The sequence below is a fragment of the Rhinopithecus bieti genome, unplaced genomic scaffold (genome assembly GCF_001698545.2).
Source record: "Rhinopithecus bieti isolate Rb0 unplaced genomic scaffold, ASM169854v2 scaffold_3878, whole genome shotgun sequence".
Lineage (NCBI taxonomy): Eukaryota > Metazoa > Chordata > Mammalia > Primates > Cercopithecidae > Rhinopithecus > Rhinopithecus bieti.
Genome location: NW_016805059.1, coordinates 7,779,364 through 7,803,320, shown reverse-complemented (window position 1 = coordinate 7,803,320; position 23,957 = coordinate 7,779,364). Strand labels below are relative to the sequence as shown.

The following is a 23,957-nucleotide window of genomic DNA, read 5'->3' as shown; positions in this document are numbered from 1 at the left end:
AATTAAAACTACATGCTATATGATGTGCAATAATTGCTATATCAAAAGCATACTTTTGGAAATGTATTTCTTAAAAAAAGGTTTGCTCATTTCAAATTCTATATTTTCCCTATTACATAGACATTTTATATGGCAATATATAAATGTCAGTTTCCTCTCTTGTTAACTAATCATGATCTAGCATGCTGGAAAAATATTTTATAATGAAAATACTGAAGTTTTTTCAGTTATAGTAAGAAAAAATCTCTGTAGAATATATTAATTCAATAAAGATATACAGCCTGAACACCTGTAAGTTTCAATAATGAAATTAAAAAATTATTCATAATCAAAACTTCTTCAGGAATGACTAAATCAAAATACGATCTTACTTATATTTCATGAGCTAATAAAATTGTATCTGTCAGCTTTGACAAATTAGTAGTCTTGATCAACTGACAGTCCCAAAATACCCAAGTAAAAGTTACCTTTATTTGATGTTTTAAAGATGTTATCTTTAAAATTCAAAATAGGTTTTAAATAAATACTTTTATCAATTAAAACCATCTTGTATTAATAAAAGCATAAATAAACAGTACATTATTTAAAGAAAATTTTTTTAAAACAGTAGAGACTGATCTCTGAAAATGCTGAAGGGATAAGAACATCAAATATTTCCTTGGTTGATTTTGGTCAGGAGAAGGAGATATAATGTAATCAAAATGTAATACAAAAAAAGTATAAGAATCACAGTTCTCAAAAGGAAAATTAAAAGCTATTATTATATACTTATTCATTATTCTGTCTAAATTTGAAATAAAACCACGATATTATTTAAAAATAAATAACCACAAAATATACACACAATCAAAAGACAACAGTTGTTTTAATTCAATTAATAAAATGAAATTCTTCTTAGGTGAGAAGGAAAAAGGCAGTACACAGATGGCTATGTGTAGGGCTTTGATAGTCATGGAGCTTGGATAGGCACTTCATCATTCTGCCTACCTACATTTATCTGTGAAAATTATTATCAAATATCAGCCAGGATGCAGTCGTGAATCACTGGCTGCTCCTCGTCTTCAGGGGAATGATACAATGAGGTTCTATTCATCAGTGCGGCAATTGGCACAAGTAATTAGTTCCCTAGACTGAGATCTCCTACAAAGCCTATTTCAGTCAGCACCACAAACATATGACGATGTAAAGCTAATGAAAGCTGTTCAAATTTGTTAACCTTTTCTGCCATCAATCCTTCTAATACGCTATGCTTCAGTATTATGCAAAGGTAGTAAATTATTAATTTATCATTCATCCATCCTTCTACATTTTGAGTCAAATTAAATGATGTCATTCTTCTTGATAACAATTAAAATTATAAGAGATGTTAAGCTGCTATGATAAAATTATGACTAAATTAGGTAACAATAGATTCTCCTATAATGCACCATAGTGAAGTCAAATTCAATGGCTATTAAGCTTATGCACAATAACTTTTATCACATAGCAGAAAAACCAGAGGAATTATAAAATTATTCACAAATTATCAAGTAACTCAAAGATAATATCTATAGGAAAATAACCAAAATTAGGAGGAGAAAACGATAATATTTATTTTATACATTGACACTAACAAAAAATGGTCAAAATGGTGACGTTTGACTAAAACAAAATACCAATACATCAGGGAAGTGAGAATTTGTTCACATAATAGAAATGAAAGTTAAGTTTCATTTCTGCTAACTCTCTCTATATATGTGCACACATACATACTGTCTTCAAATATATTCTATCAATTTTTTTCTTTTTTTTTTTTTGTTTTTTTTTTTTTGAGACGGAGTCTCACTCTGTCACTCAGGCTGGAGTGCGGTGGCATGATCTCGACTCACTGCAAGCTCCGCCTGCCAGGTTCACACCATTCTCCTNGAAGTCAAATTCAATGGCTATTAAGCTTATGCACAATAACTTTTATCACATAGCAGAAAAACCAGAGGAATTATAAAATTATTCACAAATTATCAAGTAACTCAAAGATAATATCTATAGGAAAAATAACCAAAATTAGGAGGAGAAAAACGATAATATTTATTTTTATACATTGACACTAACAAAAAATGGTCAAAATGGTGACGTTTGACTAAAACAAAAATACCAATACATCAGGGAAGTGAGAATTTGTTCACATAATAGAAATGAAAGTTAAGTTTCATTTCTGCTAACTCTCTCTATATATGTGCACACATACATACTGTCTTCAAATATATTCTATCAATTTTTTTCTTTTTTTTTTTTTTGTTTTTTTTTTTTTGAGACGGAGTCTCACTCTGTCACTCAGGCTGGAGTGCGGTGGCATGATCTCGACTCACTGCAAGCTCCGCCTGCCAGGTTCACACCATTCTCCTGCCTCAGCCTTCCGAGTAGCTGGGACTACAGGCGCCTGCCATCACGCCCAGCTAATTTTTTGTGTTTTTAATAGAGACAGAGTTTCACCGTATTAGCCAAGATGGTGTCAATCTCCTGACCTCATGATCCACCCACCTCGGCCTACCAAAGTGTTAGGATTACAGGCTTGAGGCACCGCACCCGGCCTATTCTATCAATCATTTTTTAAAATACTTAAAAAAGGTCCAAATAGAATAAAGACTCTGTAATACCTCAGCATGTTAATATTTACAATCTCCTGAAGCTATGGCACTTAAGGACTACTTTTTCCAACACAATCCAGTTACAACACAACTAAAAACAATCTGAAGACAAAGCAAATATCACTTAGTTCAGATCACAGATCTAGAAAGAATTACAAAAATGGTTTCAAAACACCAACAATTTCAATATATTTTTTGAGAGTCTCTTCATATAAAGCACTGCTCCAGGTGATATAGGATACAAAGTTCTCATGTAATGTACTTATAATCAAACAGTTAGCTATTAGTCTCATTTAAGAAAATAGCATTTATCATCCAATTTCAGATCGTGAAGGTAATACACGTTTTTGCAGAAAAGGCCACACACCCACTTATTTGAGATGAGGTTCATTACTAGCATGTTTAAAGTCATTTACATAGTAACAAATCTGGGTCTAAAGTACAATGTTTTGTTTCCCTAAGTCTGCTCCCTCCAACAACATATACTCTCAGTATAATGCTCTACCACACACACACAAAAAATGAGGCAGACTTTGTCATTTTTAAAACAGTATTATAAACGAGAATGTGTAGGTTTTGGTCTTCAACTTACTTTCTTCACTCTCATTTAAGAAATACTGTTCCCTACCCCGTCCCTTCCTCAAAAGCTTCATCTAGGGGAAAGAGGATACAAAATTGGCAAATTTATTGATTAACATAGTAATCCAACCCTCTTCCCAAGAGGTTATAAAGTAATTAAAAGATTATACATTTTTGTAGCTATCACCATGGCATGACCAGCAAAATTTAAAAGACTTCATGTATTCAGAAACAGATTGTTGACCAAATATAATTATGGATAAGATGAGAAATCACTTATTCTGGGACCTTATAAGTACATATCTAGATCACATTATATACTTATACCTTTATATACCTGTATCTATCCCCAAAAGTTATATTAATACTACACAATGCCCTTTCACAAACTTCACTCATATCCATTTCCACTAAGATCCTCAAAATATTCAAAGTAAAGAGGTTAGCCTAAGTGTTAGATCTGGAAATACTATTTCCTTCAGAAGACATAAGACCTTCTCTACAAAGAAGCCCTACTTAGGGCTCCTCTTAGGACACAATCTCCAGGTACTAAAGTCTTTGACTGGTAGAACATAAGTCTTTAAAAAGTTATGGATGGCACTGAAGTTAAATACTATAATCTTTCTAAATTTTTTTTAATTTAGTTTTTTCATTCTTTGGTCTAATTTCAGAGACTGAAGTTAAAATTACCAGGTAAGTCTATTGGACTTTTCTAAGTATACGTCATCTAATTATGTTTCTACTTTTTAAAAAACTTTCATGTTATGTGTTTGTATACACACACCTTTAATACATCACTATAATCTACAAAAAATAATATAAAGCAATGTCACAGGTTGTTTTTTTGTTTTTGTTTTTTTGAGATGGTAGAGTCTCTGTCACCCAGGCTGGAAGGCAGTGGCCCAATCAGGGAACAGAACAAAGCTCACTGGGCTCAAAAGAGCCTCCTGCCTCTTCCTCCCCAGTAACTGAGACTACAGATGCACACCACCATATCTGGCTATTTCTTTTTAATTTTCTTAGAGATGGGATCTTGCTATGTTGCCCAGGCTGGTTTCGAACTCTTGGCCTCAAATGATCCTCCTCCTTGAGTCACCTGAGTATATGGGATTACAGGTACAAGCCACTGAGCTTGGCTGGCAATGCCATTTTAATATATAGAATATACGTTTTATGTTCTACAAGAACAGAATTTGATAGATTATTAAATTTTTAGAAAGAAATATAACCCAAACATCAATAGATAGGCTATTTTTTCTATTTCCTAGGCCCATTATGGTTACTGATTTGATCAGGTAGAACAAATGAATAAGAATTAAACAAATGAGAATCATCTGGAAGTAGTAGAAGTATTAAAATAAAATCAACAACTAAGGTACGATTCACATTTTTCCTCTAACAGTTAAATGATACAACTATACAAATCTGATTATTATTTTTCTCATGCTAATTGTAAGAATTTTAGGCTGGGCAGTGTGGCTAATGCTTATAATCCTAGAACTCAGGGAGGCTAAGAAAGGAAAATTGCTTGAGGCCAGGAGTTCGAGACCAGCCTGGGCAACATAGGAAGACCCTGGCTAAAAAAAAAAAAAATTAGACAGGTATGGTGGTGCATGCCTGTAGTTCTAGCTTCTTGGGAGGCTAAGGTAGGAAGATTTCTTGAGCCCAGAAGTTGGAGGTTGCTGTGAGCTATGATGATGACACTGAACTCCAGCCTGGCTGACAGAGGGAGAGCCTATCTCCAAAAAAATGTAACTGTAAAGTTTAGATCTTTTGAAATCCAGTTAGCCAGTTAACATGGTATGAATGGCCAAACATTCTAATAAAATACCAATATATTTTTTAATAACAGTTATTTATTATTTACATGAGCCAGCTGTGGGAATACAAGGATTATTACAATGTTGTCCCCGACCTCACGGAAAAGGCAGATGCAAAAACAAATAATAAGAATTCAGAAAAGGAAATGTAACAGAACAGAGCTCTACAACATGGCTATTAAGGTGCACAACTCCAGGGGGCACTTTTCACATCAAAATTTTTGTAAATAACATGCCCTGGAGTTATGCAACGCTCATTGTACATTACTAAATGCCACAGCCCAAGTGCTAGGAGAACACTCACTTTACCCACATATCCCCCAGCTCCCCTGCCCCACAGTTCAATGCTCAGCCTCCTTTCTTTCTCTGGAACCCCAAAGTTAAATCTAAACTTGGGAACAGGAAACAGAACAAAGGCCTTCAGACACTATCAGTGGCAGTTTCACAGTCAGTATTTCCCTGACGTAGGAAAAAGTGGTCATATTAGGAAGAGGCTTGGTTGTCAAAACACAAGCAAAATTCAATAAAAAGACTAAAATAATTAAGTACATAAGAGAAATATTAACATTTATTTAACTAAAGCCATTACGTTTACGTCACTATATAAAAGTTGTTAACTTTCTGGACATTGCTGTATTAAAGCACAGTAGTTTCCAGAACAATGTTAATTATTGAAATCAGTGGTAGCTATGTAAGTATCCCAATTATTCTACAACCTAAATGAACTGGCACCTATTATTTAATTAGTCAAATTTATGCATGTCTATCATCTCACTGGTTTTAGTGACATTTTAATGTAACTTAAATATAAGTCAATGAAAGTATATGAGTTTTAAACAGAAAACCTGTCATAACACAATCATATTAGAAGATTTTCCCATTTTCAATCTGGCCCACTTTCCTTTGGCAATACCTGATAAATCTGGATAACCTCAACAGAAGTCAGTAATAAATTCTTCTAGCTAAAGTTCCAAATCCTAGAAAATTTTAGCACTTCATATTTTTTTCTTAAATTTTCACACTGCCTGTTTTTTTAAACTCCTATATCTGACTAGCTTCTATTTCCATATTTTAGATTAAAATTCATGGTAGACATTAGTTATAACTTAAATAAATGGTAACCCGTAAAAAGCAGTAAACATTTTCAGTGCACTGTCAGCTTGAAGATAAAAGCACTTAAGTTCTAGAAAGGTTTCACATTCTGTATAAATCTTAGTGAAATAATGTTCAGATACTATAGGGTCTCATACAATGTAAGAGAATGCTTTATCTCACAAACTGAAATCTATGGTGCCTTCATGAAGATAAAAAGAAAATTAACTAAAACCTTGTTTACAAAGTACCAATTATAAATCAAGTACAGTTGATCTATGCATTATGCTGTCTTAATGAAAAGGACAAACAAAAACAAAAACCCTTCAATTGTGTGGATTCTAGCAGAGAAGACATACACTAAAGCAGAATTCTTTCTTTATTGAGGCTTGACATGAAGATTTTATGTTACATTGACATGCTGGAGTATCTATAATTTATTTAATTACGCAAAATCAAATTTTACGTAGTTAGGAATTTCTGCATGTCACTATTCAATATACATCTGTATTTTTTTTAAGACATCTAGATACCCATCTTCAATTAATTATTAGTTTGGATATTTTGCAAAAATATAATTTTGCGACCAAGTTAATTATTCAAGAAATGATCCCAAGCTTTTCCTGTCTGTTGTTAGCCTACTGACCATTTCTTTCTTCACTTAGAATTTTTACCAGGGATTGAGTAAAGTTATGAGACTATCAAAATCTGGTGTTATACTACCAGTTAAAGCTCTAACAAAAGAACCAGAAGCCTTAAAGCTCACCTCAGTCTCACTATTTAGACAAATCTATTATACTGTCCACAAATACCTAATGTAAAAAAATTCACCAAACACTTGTTAAGTGCCACAATTTGTGGTACACACAAATGAATGATGCTGGGCTCAGCCCACATAGGACAATGGGGACAAGGAAATTATGCAATATAAAAAATAACAAGTTAAAATAGACTATATTACTTTAGGTTACTCTGTGCTACACACTGTTCTCTGCTATATACAGTACCGCCAAGCCTCAACAACCCTGCCATGATTAAATACTGCTATTCTCATTTTAAAGGTGACGAAAGTAAGTTTTACCCATTGGTAGTAAATAATAAAGTCTATTGACGTCTAAGCCAATGAGCTTTTCACTACATAGCATTTCCTCTTGAACATCTGATTCGTTACTATTATAGCTATGATCAAAGTACTAATTAACCCTGCCTGAGAGGACTGAGGATTTCATTAAGATTTAAATGAGGATCTGTTTTGTAAGTTCCATGAAGACAAGGGTTTATGCGTAATTCACCGACCAAGCAAAGTAACTGTTACAAAACAATCACTTAATAAATAATTGATCAAAGAGTAAACTGATGACTTTTAAACAGAAACTTAAATGATAAACAGGAGTCTGCTGAACAAAATGGAAAAGGCACTACAAGGCAAGAAATAGCATGGATAAAGGCATGGAAACATAAAAGGGCACTGTAATTTAAGGAAGTTTTGGTAAGAAATCACAGCTAGACAGTTTCAGGATGGCAAAAGCCAAGGTGAAAAACATAGGTTTAAAACCAGATTTCAAAAGGCCTTGTATAGTTAACTAAAGTAACTACCTTTACATCCTAGTCTACAGAGACATCATCAGGCTTTCACAACAGAGGTTTAATATGATCAGGCTTATATGCACATGGCGGCAACATACAGAATGTCTGGATTAAGGCAGTTAGGACAGACCCTAGAAGTGAAGGCTTGAAAGACATAGCTGAGGTAGAATAGATAAGACTTCACACGATAGTCAAACATGGAAGATGAGGAAAAAGATAATGAGAATGAAATCAAGGGTTGTAACAAGATGGAAGTTAGAAGATAAAGATGTCATTTAATTAAAATAAATACATGTTAAACAGGCCTGACTGGGAAAAATAATCACATCCTAGATGCCTAATAACATCCAGGCGGGTATTTCTAATAGGTAAGTAATATAACACTGGAATTTGAAAGACAAGAGGCCTGTGCTAGAGATTTAAAATAGGGAGATTGACCAGCCATGGTGGCTCATGCCTGTAATCCTAGCACTTTGGGAGGCTGAGACAGGTGGATCACTTGAGCCCTAGAGTTCAAGACCAGCCTGGCCAATGTGGCAAAACCCTCTCTCTACAAAAGATACAAAAATTAGGCAGACACGGTGGCTGACGCCTGTAATCCCAGCACTTTGGGAGGTTGAGGCAGGAGGATCACGAGGTCAAGAGTTCGAGACCAGCCTGGCCAACATGGTGAAACCCCATCTCTACTAAAAATACAAAAATTGGCCAGGCATGGTGGCATGTGCCTGTAATCTCAGCTACTTGGGAGGCTGAGGCAGGAGAATTGCTTGAACCTGGGAGGCAAAGGTCGCAGTGAGCTAAGATCGCGCCACTGCACTCCAGCCTGGGTGACAGAGAGAGACTCCATCTCAGGAAGAGAAAAAAAAAAAAAAAGATACAAAAATTAGCCAGGTGTGGTGGTGCATGCCTATAGTCCCAGCTACTTGGGAAGCAGAGGTGGGAGCATCACCCGAGTCCAAGAGGTTGAGGTTGCAGTGAGCCAAAATTGTGCCACTGCACTCCAGCACAGGTGACAGAGTGAGATCCTGTCTCAAAAAATATACAAGAAAACAGGGAGATTGATTAACCTTAGAAGTCAGCAGATTTAGTATTCATTTAACAAAAATGTACTGAGTGTTTATTGTAAGCCCAGGTATTGTGCTAGACTCAGAGAAGAGTCTATTGAAAGGACAGGAGAAAGATAGGGATGAATATTGCAGAAGAGAAAAGGATCAGTAAAAGAAACAGAGAAGTAAGTAACAGTGCCTTACAATCAGTAAGATAATGGGCGAACCAAAATAGAACAGTGCCAAAGACAAATGAGCAAAGATGTTTCAAAGCAGTGAGTGGGTACCATTATTTAATTCTGCTTAAATATGCCCAAAAGGATGAAAAATGAAGAGAAATCTTTGTTCATGTTTTCTAACAGCTTTATGACATATAATGTATATACCATAATGCTCACCTGTTTAAAATGAACAATTCACTGGTTTTTAGTATATTTACGGAGTTGTACAATCATCACCATAATCTAATTTGAAAACATTTTTATCACCCCAAAATGAAACCCCATACCCATTACCAGTCATTACGCATTTTCCCTTCCTCCCAGCTCCTGGCAATGCTTAGCCTACTTTCTTTCTCTACATATTTACCTATTCTGGACATTTTATATAAATGAAATCCATACAATATGTAGAATTGTGTGACTGGCTTCTTTCACTCAGCATAAAAGAATGAACTACTAATAAGTGCTACAACATAGATGAACCTCATGATTTTGAGCAACTGGGTCTACACGTTTGCATCATGTCATAACGCATCCATGAGAGAAACCAGATTGGAAATAGTTTACACATCCAGGGACAGAGAACAGAAAGAGTTGCAGGAATATGGAGCTAGAAGTCTGCCCCAAAGCCTATACATACCTGTACTTCCACTTATAGGAGATATTATACTTCTTCATAATCTAGTTAAGTGAAGAAGTTCACGTGGTACAAGGTTTCTTATTACTCGCCTTTGAAACCATCTAACAGATACATGGATTGCTGGTGATGCTGTAAGCAATTTGATTACACTGGTTGGAAGGAAAAGCAGACAGTAGCACACTCATGCTTTGGTGGCAACAGTTGATATTTATTTCTTCTTCAAAAATTTTGACGATGAAAGGAATTAGAGAGCTAGGATGGTAGTTTAAAGAAGGTAAAGAACAGACTTAAGCATGTTTGCAGATGGAAAAGATGAAGTCCAAAGAATTCAAAGAAACTGAAGATGGCATTGGGCGTAGGAGGTGGGTAGCAGGAGCAGGGTTTGAGAAAGACAGAAGAGGTATGATTCCATAAAAAGATAACATGATGAACTTGGAAGTAACCAAGGTCATCTCTTTCTCTGTGGCAAAAATCCAAGGATGTAAGACTCTGTACTTTAATAAATTCAGGGCTGAAGAGAAAAAAAAACTAAAGGTCAGATTTTGACCTGATTATTTCTATTTTTTCTACTAAGTAGCATATTTTTCACTGAAGAAAAGAATAGAGGGGTAAAATTAGAAGAGGTGCCTTAGGGAATACAAAAGAAAGCTGACAAAGGAAAAGTTTAAGGATGATTAAATAGCTTATGAAGGTCCAGCTGAGTTTGGAAACCACTGAGGTAATGTAGCATCAATCTGCAGAATTGTGTGATTTTCCTATACCCCGACTCTGACCATACTTAGTAACCTGGGAGAAAGAGTAAAAACAGCAGCTGAGGCCAGGCATGGTGGCTCACACCTATAATATTACCCAGCGCTTTGGGAGGCCAAGGCGGGTGGATTGCCTGAGGTCAGGAGTTCGAGACCATCCTGGCCAACATGGCAAAACCCAGTCTCTACTAAAGATACAAAAAGTTATCTGGGCGTGGTGTTGTGTGCCTGTAATCCCAGCTACTCGGGAGGCTAAGGCAGGAGAATCGCTTGAGCCTGGGAGGCAGAGGCTGCAGTGAGCTGAGATCACACTATTGCACTCCAGTCTGGGTGACAGGGTGAGACTCCATCACCAAAAAAAAAAAAAAAAAAAAAACCAGTTGACCTGACTCATTCAAGATTTAGGACTGATTTGGTTGGCAGACCAAAATAAGGAAAGTTAAGGAAAATGAGTAGGCTAGTAAGAATCCCTGGGATGACTATGGGTGATAAATCCATGATCTTTCTGGACTTCAATAAAATAAATAACATAGGCTTTATAGACATTGACTCATTGGGAAATCAAATTTATCCTGCATCCCAAGCTACTTATATTGATGATAACTAATCAATATAACTGGCTTATGATGCAGTGTAAATTTGATTTTCCAATGAAACAATCAGTAATTCTGTTTAATCAATATATCCAGTCCCCTTATTTACTGCTATTATGTTTTCAACTTGTACTAAAACACACCTAGAATAAAAGAATGGAGGATTATACTGTACTTGAAGACTTTCTTCAGTCTTCAAAAGTGATAGGATCACTAGCCAGGAGATGAGGATAGGGAGGAGAAGGTTGTTGTAAATAATCATGGGAATGAACAATCTATACGCAGAGACCATCTGAAGGCTTAGGGAGACAGGACCTCACTCTTTTAAGAAGTATATTACATTACGCTCCTGGAAAGAGGATGGGAACTAAAATTTACTGACTGCCAATAATGTATTAGGCATACTATTACGTATTTTACATGTGATCTCATTTAATTCTCAAAACAACCATATAAATTAGAGATATAACACCTATTTAACAGTTGAAGAATTGAGGCCCAGAAGGTGAGTGATTCAGTTACTAAGAAATAGTGCTAGACCCTCCCATCTAGAACTATCCATTACCAAAATTTTTCCAGGCTACTTTGGCTAAGACATTCATATTAGGTTCATTAATATACTTCTTATGACAGTTCATTATATTGGTATGAGTTTAAATATCTCTTTCATAAAGTGACGATTTAACTATAACCAAAACATTTTTATAAATTATATGAAAACCTATCAACACACATTTCAATAAAGAATAACTAGAAAATTCATAATTTTCCAGCATTAGCAACACCCAAAATTCAAATAGCAAGGCTATTAGACTAAGGGAAAAGAGTTACAAGGCTCTATCGCTTTTCAATGGATAAGTATAACTAAGTACTGTGTAGTGCCAGGTCAGCATTTGTAAGTAAGTAGCCTGGAAGCTATTAATATTAGAAATATTTTTAGTAACCCCATCACTTGCCCCAAATTTGAAAGAACTACATAAGCATCTACATGAAACAATCTCATATCCAAGAACCACTGCTTTGGCATACAGAACCTTTATTTCTACGTGCACTCTATCTCTCTTTCTCTCTCTCTAAGACAAGGCCTCACTCTGTTGCCCAGGCTGGAGTGCAGTGGCACAGTCATGGTTCACTGCAACTTCAACATCGCAGGCTCAGGTGATCCTCCCACCTCAGTCTCCTGAGTAGCTGGGACTACAGGCACATGCCACCATGCCAGGGGAATTTTTGCATTTTTTGTAGAGATGGGGTTTCACCCTGTTGCCCAGGCTGTATTTCTCTCGAAGTCAAGTCCTATATCACGTTTGTTGCTGTTCTTCTTAAGATACTTTGAAAGTAATAGGAAGACAAGAAAAGAGCAAAAAAAAAAAAAAACATTAACCCTCCATAGTATAACATTTTGATCTTTAAATAAATAATTTTAAAAGTTTACATGAAGAAAAATCCAGCATAATCCATCACTTCCTCTCTTTAAACCAAAACTCTCGGGAAAATACTGAGTAAATAACTGATTTTAACTAACATAAAGGAAAAATATATATATATACACTGTGCTTTGTAACCTGGATAAATTAAAGCATTAGCAAAGGTATGTGCTCTTTATCCACTGGGGAAAACAAGGCTTATTATGTTACATGTCCAGGTTTTTAAGACAGTTGGAAGCCAGTTCTCTGAATAGTTGCTGTCATCTCCTGGATACTTTCTAGTACTTTTCAATTTTGAAGCAATTATTCACATTCTAAAGTGATTTATTTTCCTCTCTTTCTTTGCTACATTTCATTTCTTCTGGTTCTCAATGACCATCTCTACTTTGGCTTAATTATATTCATTTAAAAATATTTTCTGAGTACCTGCTACTATCTGGAAAGAACTGGTTGAGGTGCCTTAAGAAATACTCATATGAAGAAAACACAAGTCTCTAATCTCAAGGCACTTAAAATCTAATAAATGGGATAAAATAAGCAAACAAAAAATTATATGACATAAAATGCACACCATAAGAAAAGTAAAAACCCAATGCTATGGAAAGGCAAGGAAAAGAGTAATCACATTTGTTTTAAAGGGATCAAGAAGCTTTAAGGAGCAAGAGATTTTTGAAAAATATCCTTAAGAAGAGGCCAATTTTCAACTGATACACAAAGAAGATGATGACATTTTAGGCTTTTAAGAGATCTTAAGTAAACGTATAGAGGTCTGAAAATTGGAAGCAGTCGCATTTAGCTGGTCCAAAAGAAAATGAAATATGAAAGATAAGTTAGAGCCATAACATAAAAAAAAGGAATGAAAAACTAATAAGTTTATATTTCACTCATTTACTCACTTGTTCATTTAATAAAAAACACATACTGAATACCAACAATGAGTAAAGATGGGAGATTCAGTCATTTGGTGATAGAAAGTCATTATCCTTAAGGATCTCAAAATCCAATAAGAGAAACAGATATATGAAGAGATAATTACAATATATGCAAAAGGTACCTTAGGGACACAGTGGAAGGGTATTATGCAAAGTAACAGAAGGCTTCTTAGGAGACAGTAATCCACAAATTGAGTCAAAGAGTTAACAGATGTTAACCAGGAGAGTAAGAAAAGGAAAATCATTCTTTCTGAGGGAATAGCATTAGCAAAGCCAAACAAGTAAGAAACAACTGGGTATAAGCTAAACTTAAATGTTTCCAGAATTTTTGGAGAGGCATAAAGCAAGAAGTGCCCAAACAAGAGGCTATAGAGGGCAGGGGCCAGATCATGAAGAATCATTTTAGGAGTCTGGCTCCTGGTTTAAAACCTATGTGTGATTTTTTTCAGGCCTACCATGGGCAGTTACAAAGCCTTTACCTGGCAGGCCTCATGGAGAAAAGCTATACTCCCCACATCAGACTTGATGTACAGCAAATGCTTCGCATCTCTGGAGGGAGTTGCAGCTAAGGTCTTAGGCCTCTCTGGCCAGTTATGCTCTTTGCACATTTACATTCCTAGCCCTGATGACTTCATTCTTAGGTCTGTATCTGAAACCTTGGCCTAAGATCCTCTGCAGGCATCTCTTCCTAGAACTCCTTACTCGGAGAGGAAGGGGAAACTCTGAAGACAGCATTCCCTACTCTGATTCAGACTGTTCCAAGACCACCCTGCTGGCCCTTCCTCTGACCTCATGGTCCATAAAACTACCAGTCTTTAGTTTCAAGTTCCTTCAACAATAAGATGACTCTCACATCTGCGCAGATCCACACTAACCCTTGAAAAGTATGCCATTCTATGGGGGGAAATAGAATGGGGAGTCAACCCCTTTCTTTGGCTTTAGACTCTTGCTAATATCATCATAGTAAATGATTAAAGGCTTACCCTTTCATTTTTGGCTTCTTACTTCAATTGGCTACTTCTACACCTGACAGTTCAACTCTCCCACCTCAGCTTAGGCATGACCATGTCATGTTAAGGAGCTTGAGTTTTACCCTATAGCAATGGGGAGATATTGAAGAGTTTTAAATAGGTATTATAACTGCAGAAAAATAGAAAAATTAGACTATAGGGAAGAAACATCTTAAATGAGAACACAAGAAAGTGAAAAAAGTAAGAAAGTTATTGGAATAAACAATATGTAATGAGGGTCTTCAATACTAATTTTAAATTTCTATTTTCAGATTTATCCTATCAAGATATTATTGAAATTTGCCTAAAATTGTCTATAATACAAGGTGGGCAATAAATATAAATGAATAAGGGCATGAAAGAAAAGCTCAAGCATACAGCCATTGTGTTCACAACAAAATAATTTCCAAACCATGTGATATACAAAGTTAATTAAACGTTACACGGAAAAAGTAGACCTAGAATTGAAGTAGAGAGATCAAAGTCCTAAAGCTAAGAGTAGAGATGAAAAAAGAACATAGGAAAGGTCGAATAGATGATCTATCACTTCAGTACAGAAAGGACATACATGTAATCTACTCACATTCCACTCATCTGAGTCCTGTAATACTGCAAAAGAAATGTGTTCTCTGGCTGGGTAGCCATTTCCCAGCAAAACTTCAAACTAGAGAAAGAGGCATGAAACTATGGTGATCAGCTGGCCATATCTGCGACAGATGACAATAGGTACCAAAAAGAAAACAGAAAAAAGGGACAGAAAATATAAGGGAGGTAATAGAGAACATGTTAACATCTCAAGTAAGATGCTTAGAAATAATTTTCTGAAAGCAACCTTTGAGCAAAGACTTGAAGGAGGTGAAGGTGTCAGTTATGCAGATATCTTAAAGGAAAAGGATTCCCGGCAGGGAAAACAGTAATACAAAGGCCCTCAGGTAGACACACTTGGTGAAACGATGGAATGTAGGAGGCTATTCTGGATATATAAAGAGTAACAGAATTAAGTAGAAATCAGCAGAAATCAAATAGTTTCTAAGAGGGCCAAATCATTTAAGTCTTCATGTTATAACAAGAATTTGACTTGTATTCTCTGTGGAATGAGACATTAGAAGATTATAAGCAAAGAACTGATGAGACCTGACATGTTTTAACATGATCACTCTAGCTCCTGCAAAAGCCTGGCTGTGAGTGGAAAGGCTGTCCAGTTTATAGACTTTTGCAATAATCCAGGAGAGAGAAGATGATGTCTGGGAACAAATATCAGCAGTGGAAGTCATAAAAAGTCACTGAATTATGGATATATATTGAAGGTACAGTCAAAAGAATAAGCTAACAGATCATATATGGGATGTGAGAGGAGAGGAAACAATGATATTACAAGTATTTTGATCTGAGAAAATAAAAGAATAGAACTGACACTGAGATTAAAGAGAATGTGAGAGGACCAGGTTTTAATAAAGTAAGTCTAAAATTTGGTTTTAAACATGTTTTATTCAGGATGCCTATTAGAAATCTGGGGAGAAAAGGGTTAACTATTCACCAAATCCCTTTTCATCTTCTTCTTGGGCATACAACTAGACCATATTTCCCAATCTCCTTTGCAATTAAGTGTGGCCATATGACTGAGTTGTAGCCAGTGACATGCAAGCAGAAGTGATTGAGGCAAACTTCTAAATCCGGCCAATAAAACTTTCCACATACAACTGGCCATGCTCTATCACCTTTCACTGTTTTGATGTAGATGAATGTGGCACTCTTGGAAGCCAAGTACCAAGGATAATGGAGCTATAAGATGAAGGAAATTATCCACCAGAAATATGTTATAAAATTTATATGAAACAGAAATTATGTTCTATTACGGTCAGACACTAACTGGGATTTGGAATCCATCCACTAAAGCAGTTACCACTGCTCAAACCAATATAGATACCCAAGCTGAGATACTCAGTAAATAACTGAATATAAGAGTGTGGAGTTCAAAGGAAAGAATCTGACAGGATACGTAATTTGAGAGACATTGATGAATAGTGTTTACATAATATAGGTGTGGACTGGCTCAGACTTTCAAGTAAGTGACCAAAGCTGGAGAAGAAAACGGAAAAGTGAAAGTACAAAGAATAAGGGCTGCACCAGCCCAACAATAAAGAGATTGAAAAGATGAGGAAGAATCAGCAAGGAATTTTGAAGAGAGGCCAGTAGTAAGAGGAAAACCTGTTTACTCATCTCATATTGGCGGTAAGAAAAAAACAAGAAAAATACAGTGTCCCAGAAACCAAATGAAAAAAATGTGTCAAGGAGAAAATAGTAATCAACCATATCAAATGGTACCAAAAAGTCAAGTAAGAAGACAATTGAGACTTGACTATTGGATTTATTTATTTATTCATTTATGTATTTAAAGACTAGTCAATGACTATTGGATTTAACAACAGTGATGCCTCTGGTGACCTTGAAAAGAACAGCTACAGTATATGATGGGAAAAGAGCCTGAGTGAAGCAAGTTCAAGAGAGAATGGGAGAAGAGAAACTTAGCAAGTAGAAATAAATCTTTCAGTTATTCAACTGTAGTACAGAAGTCACTTATATCGTATACTGGATTTAGTACATTATAAACATTTCGGGGGAAAGCATGAATGCAAATAATCAAGCAAATGGTACTTTACGAATGCCATAGAATTTTACAGCATAAAGAGATTCTAGTAGACCCTGACACATCAGAAGAATACCCTAGATATAGAGAAATATAATTTGAAAAGATAAAAAGTCAAAATTACAAAGCCTGCAAACTTCTAAGGGTTCATTCATGTTCAGTTCATTAACATGCAAAGGCAAGTTTGGTACATTTTGTCAGGAAGCTTGTCAACTAGGGTTTATACTTCAAATATTGACATTCAACTATCAATATTCAACTTTGAGTAGAATCAAAAGTTAGGAAAAGATTAAGAAAACTGGTTCCTGAAAAAAAATTCATTGATGAGAGCTGAAATAGCTCTAAGAAGCAGCAATACTATCTATGTTAATTGCAAGAACTAAAATACAAACTATCTCAAAAAACCTCATAAAGAAACAAATATGATTTAACAATAAAACACTTAATCTAAATGAATTTAAAATGAATAATCTAGACATCTAAAATCTAGACATTTAAAATGAATAACAAATAGCGCCAGCTGGGCGCTGGCCTCACGCCTATAATCCCAGCACTTTGAGAGGCCAAGGCGGGCAGATCACCTGAGGTAAGGAGCTTGAGACCAGCCTGGCCAACCTGGGAAACCCCGTCTCTACTAAAAATACAAAAATTAGCCAGGCGTGGTGGCTCATGCTTGTAATCCCAGCTACTCCAGAGGCTGAGGCAGGAGAATCGCTTGAACCCAAGAGGCGGAGGTTGCAGTGAGCAGAGATCGCACCATTGCACTCCAGACTGGGAAACAAGAGCAAGACTTCGTCTCAAACAAACAAACAAAAAAAAACCCAGCACTATCAATTCAAACAACTTAATGTCTATGTCAGAGCTTTCCTATGTTCTGCCTGAGGCACAGAGAAGCCATATAGGCTACACATCCATTTTCTTTTACAAGTTCATTGCTATAGCCACTAAACCTTGTCTCTTAATCATAAAGACACATTAAAATGCACTGTTCCGCTGAGCAGGGTGGCTCGTGACTGAAATCCCAGCACTTTGGGAGGCCAAGGTGGGCAGATTGCTTAAGCCTAGGAGTTCAAGGCAATATGGCAAAACCCCATCTCTACAAAATACAAAAAGCTGAGCGAGATGGTGCAAGCCTGTAGTCCCAGCCACTCAGGAGGCTGAGGTGGGAGGATCAATTGAGCCTGGGGAGGTTGAGGCTGCAGTGAAGCATGATCATCCTACTGCACATCCAGCCTAGGTGACAGACCAAGATCCTATCTTCCAAAAAAAGAAAAAAAAGACTGTTAGATTCTGATAGTTTCTATTCTCACCTTTATAATCACACAGTATAATCAGCTTCTGAAAATTACTATTGTAAAAAGTTTACTTTTCATTATCCTGCTTCATTCATTTAGTTACACGTGCTCGGCTAGGGATATAGCATGGGGGAAAAAAAAGTAAACAAAGACCCTGTTCTCTATCACTTATACTCTTGTCTATCTGAAAGACTCTCTGTCCCAAAAAGGATCTTGCATAGAAAAAAGTCATCTTTTAGTAAATGAGGATTATGTAGGCTAAGAAAAGCATAAATGAAATGTAAAAATATTACAAAGGGTTCATGAGATTCCCTCAACTTCATTTACATTACGAAATAGAAAAATTAAGTTATTTGAGTTGTAGCTCTTCTCTGTCAACTCCTAATCTTTGGGAACCTGGAATAGTTTTTTGTTTTTTGTTTTTTTTAAGTTAAAAAAGCATAAAGCCCTAAGTTTAGAAACAATTTATATAAAAAATTAGTTGCACCCTCTTAAGAACAGACCAATATTTTCAGTGCTAATCTCCTCAAACAGCAATAAACTATGTTATGTCCTAGGCAGTTTATTAGTTTTACTGCAAATATATGACAAGTAAGCTTTCTGGTTTGCTATAGCATTTTCTTTAGCTACAGAAATGTTAAAAATGCTGTTTATTTTAATTATGTAGTAAATTCACAATAAACATTATGTATACATATATTATGTATATGTGTGGATGTGTGTGTGTGTGTATATATATATATGCACACATATATATATCCTAAGTCAGCAGTTTAAATCAAAAGACAAATATGCACTTAAGTCTACTAAAAGAAATAATCATATTAGAGAGAAAGAACACTAAGAATAACCTCTACATTTTAATTTGCTGGAAAATAAATGCAGCCATACCTGGAAAAGATGCATTAAGTTTTAAAACAAAGTCATTATTTCTAAGTTTTATAAGGTTATTATCAATGCAAGTTTAAAAGAAAATAAAATCCCGAGAGGTACATGTTTAAATACCTTATGGTTTCATTTTACACTTCTCATATCAGGATGAAGTCTTAAAAGTAATTCAAAAGGAAAATGAAAGTATTTTACCCAGAAGATAGAGTCCATATGTTCTTCAATGTGGAAATCCATTGGGAAAAGGCTTGAGTTTTAAAACTGAATTTTGACAATTGGAAGCTGATGTGGCTTTTTTTCCCCCTCCATGAAGATTTGAGTCATTCTCAGGGGGAATGAAATAGACCTTTATCAAGTATTGCAAAGCTTAACACCTGTTTAACTCCAAATTACTTAGAAAACATTTAGTGAGTCTTCAGAATCTCACAGTAAGAGTTGTTATAAACACTTTTCCTAACAGTAAGATGTTTTTTAAGTTTAGCAAGAAGGCAATATCTACATATTTAAGTCTGTATTTCATATTCTACAGATATCAACCCTCTTGTAATAGTCTATTTGTTATTACTATACAGATTCATATACAATTTTATTTTTCCTATTGGTAAGATTATAAGTAGGCTGTAATTAACTAACTAGTTGAACATCCTTTATACCATTATGCTCCACAACTGAGGACAGTCTGGTTCTTCCCCACTGTTTGTATGAATCCCAAGCTTCTAGTACAGTAAGAAGCAACTAGTATGCACTTAAAAAATAAAGCCCATCAAAATGATAAATATGTACCCTACTCTAACCATTCTTTTGCAGATCTAAAATGAAGCTGACATATTCAATGTCAAAATGAGTTTGCTCTCAAAATCAAGGTAGAAAATAGATTGGAGTTCTTACAGAAGCCTCAGTTTTACACAACAGAGCACAAATTGGATAACTTGTGCTCTACCACTAATGCACACAATTCTTAATTGACTATAATTTAACTACAAAAAATTACTGTATTCCTATTATGTAAAATGAAATTTGATAAACTATACTGACATTTAAATACCTAGAATAAAAACATTTAAGGTTTCACTAATGGATCAAAAATTACATCACAGTTAAAGTAACTATGTAGTGTATTTTATAAAAACACACATTTCTCAAAAAATATACAAATGGCCAACAAATGGATGAAAAAATGCTCAACATCACTAATCATCAGAGAAATGTAAATTAAAACCACAATGAGTGGCCACTATTAAAAAGTCAAAAAACAGTAGATGTTGGTGTGGATGTGGTGAACAGGGAATGCATACACTCTGCTGGTGGGAATGTAAATTAGTACAACCTCTATGGAAAACTGTTTGGAGATTTCTTAAAGAATTAAAAGCAGGTCTACCATTCGATCAAGGAATCACACTACTGGGTATCTGTCTGAAGGGAAATAAGTCATTACATCAAAAAGGCATCTGCAAGCATACGTTTATTGCAGCACAACTCACAACTGCAAAGATATGGAATCAACCTAAGGGCCCATCGAACAATGAATGGATAAAGAAAATGTGGCATGTATACAATGTGGAATACTCCTCAGCCATAAAAAAGAATGAAATAATGTATTTTGCAACAACTTGGATGGAGGTGTAGGCCATTATTCTAAGAGAAGTAACTGAAGAATGGAAAACCGAATATCACGTATTCTCACTTAGAAGTGGGAGCTAAGCTATGAGTATGCAAGGGTATACAGAGTGATATAATGGACTATGGGGACTCAAGAAGGGGTAGGGCCAGTGGGGAGGCAAGGAATAACAACCTACATATTGGGTACAATGTACACTACTTGGGTGACTAGTGCACTAAAATCTCAGACTTCGTCTCTATACAATTAATTCATGTAACCACTTGTATTCCAAAAGTGGTTGAAATTAAAAAAAAAAAAATTTAAAGCCACATATTTGTTTTGAAATTTTTTTAGAGAAATTTAATTGTATTCTGCTGTTCAGTAAAAAGTGTTCAACAGCAATCTCTTATGTTCTGGCTCCTTCGCCTCCAACTTATTTCCCTTCTCTGGAAAAAAAAATGCAATAAAATAAAGGATAGAGTGCAAAAGATTTTTTAATAAGAACTCTCAGTAAAAGCAATTGCATGAAAATGGAAATTACTGGCAGTAAGTGGTCTCCAAACATCTGCTTTGAAAGATGTTTTTTATAATGATTCACATGCTCTTTTTATACCTGATCTCCCTTATCATTTAAGCTAATTTTTTAACATTTATAAGCTGCATTTTAAAAAACTGAGGGCTTCCTATGTTTATTCCTCAACAAATGTTTGTATAAGTTGTGCTCTCATACATACTTTTTAAAAAGCTTAATTATGTCACTATGTAATAGCACTATAAAAGCAACACAGTGTGTGAAAAACAGCACTAGATAGAAAGAAATGTTATCTCGATTCTAGTTCTGACTTCACAATACCTTTTGGATCTTTAGCAAACTTATATAACCTACTATGGCCTCAGTCTCCTTTTCAATAAAATAAACGGGCTGAATTAAATCATCTTTACCTCCCTAACACCTTAAAAGTGCTACCATTTTGATATACTACTTAAAAAATACATTTCATTCTTAGTTATACTCCATACACTTGCCTCTATGTTCAAAATCATTACTTCCAGTTCCTCAGAAATCTCAAAAAATACTGCTGAAGGAAATGGAATTAATTTTTACTTCCCTATTATATATTTCACTTGAGAGTAAGGAGGACAGAAGGCAATAAAATACAACTGTTTGTGCAGTTGTGTGACGTCTTAGCTTGTACTGAGGGCAATGCTGTATGCACGCTTTTGATCAATGTAAAGAAGGTCTAGCATAGATAAACTTTCCTACAGGGAAACCAAAACAGTTGGATTGATTCTTTCTTTCTCCTTGTCACCCAAAACTGTGGGACATACTAGAGATAAAGAAGTAAGGGGAAATTAAACTTTCGTAAGCATACAGGAAAGCAAGCAGCAGCATGTTTTTCTTTACCCTGTTAAGTGTCATGGGCTAGAAGGACACTGAAGTTGTGAAGGAAGGGAGGTAACATGTTTAAGAAACTCAATACCTAGTTTTATAATGCAATGGCCTGTTTAGAATATTTAAGCTAAAGATATGGACATAAGATGTACTGAGCACATGAAAATAAGTAGACCACTGAAAAAGCAGAAACTATGAGGAATTTCTAAAAGATAGATCATGAGTAATTCCAGCACTTTGGGAGGCTGAGGCAGAAGGATTGCTTGAGCCCAGAAGGTCAAGACCAGCCTAAGCAATATAACAAGGTCCCATCTCTACAAAAGTTATACAAAGTAGCCACGATGGTGGCACATGCTTATAGTCCCAGTTTCTTGAGAGGCTAAAGCAGGAGGATCACTTGTGCCCAGGAGTTCAATGCTGCAGTGAGCTATAATTGTACCACTGCACACCAGCCTGAGCAACAGAGGAAGACCCTGTCTATAAAAAAAAAAAATCTAGTAGGATCAAACTGAAAGGTAAAATTCCAGACACATGCAGAAGATAAGTAAGTACTCTTCCAGGGGAAACTATGGGAGCTTCAGCCTAAAGGCAACAGATGCAAACAGTGGGTGAAAACAACGGTCACCTAAGACAATCTTAAGGCTGATTTCCTCTCTCCCCTCCCCTTACTTCTGCTTGGCTGCAAGCAAAATTGCTCACTCTTGGCTAAAGGCACATGTACTCTTGGGTTAGAAGAAGGGCAGATTCATAGCTAGCTACTGATGACCAAAAAGAATAGGAAGCACTGCTGGTAGAAGAACATTATTGACAAATCTTTCCTGGCAGTACATTCAAACCTTGCCCCACAAGGGCATTCTGACAGAAAATTTTTATTGCAAATAACTCCTTTTGACTTAGTGATTTCACTTCTAGGTATGTATCCTAACAGAAATGCTCACACATATTCATTGAGAAGGATGAATCTGACAAGATCGCAGCACCTCTAAATAAGGAAATATTAGAAGCCAGCTAAATGTCCACCAGTAGAAAAGCTCAAATAAACTATAGTATTTTCATAGTATTAAATATTATATACCTGTTAAAAAAGAATGAGGTCAATATACATAAAATAGCATTGAATATAAGAAAAAAGTTAGTAGCTAATATACTATATACAGCATGGCCACATTTATATTTTAAAAATAGTAGGTGTTTATAAATACAAAAGAGGAAACCAGAAGACTATACATCAAACTATTTACCTCCTTAGGACTAGGAGACTTTCTGGGTAGGGATAAGTAAGTAAAGGGAATTTTCACATAATAATTTAATATTTCACAATGAGAATGCATTTCTATATACCCCTCACACTTGAAAAAGAAAAAAAATTTTGCCAATTTGAATCTTGAATTGAGAAGAATGTTCCCCGCCTAGACAAGAAAATTTTATACAATTTATATATCAAAAATTTTAAAATAATATCCACAGCACTCTATTAACTTCAGTATGTTATAGATAACTGAACTACCCTCTACCACAACACACACATACCAAAAAGGTACAAACTATATGAACAGATTACATTATTGTTTTCATTTTGTAAACATATTCAAATAAAATGTTTTTAAAATCTATTTCTTTTTAAAATTTAAATGTCATTCATGCAAATACTTATTTTGTGACAGCTATGAACTAACTGCATTCTCATGGTTTCCTGGAATGATAAAGCCAAGAAATATACAAATTTGAAACCCTGACTGTTGCTCAAACACTTTGAATTCAGAATATGAAAACGCAGTCATTCGCTACCTTTCCTCTGTATAACAAGGCCAAACCCC

At 35.3% G+C, this 23,957-nt stretch overlaps 1 protein-coding gene across 1 annotated transcript in view; it reads right to left on the bottom strand.

Moving 5' to 3' along the window:
• LRBA (LPS responsive beige-like anchor protein) overlaps positions 1 to 23,957 on the bottom strand; it is a 621,489-nt gene that overhangs the window by 165,793 nt on the left and 431,739 nt on the right. The gene's annotated exons all lie outside the window — the stretch shown is intronic.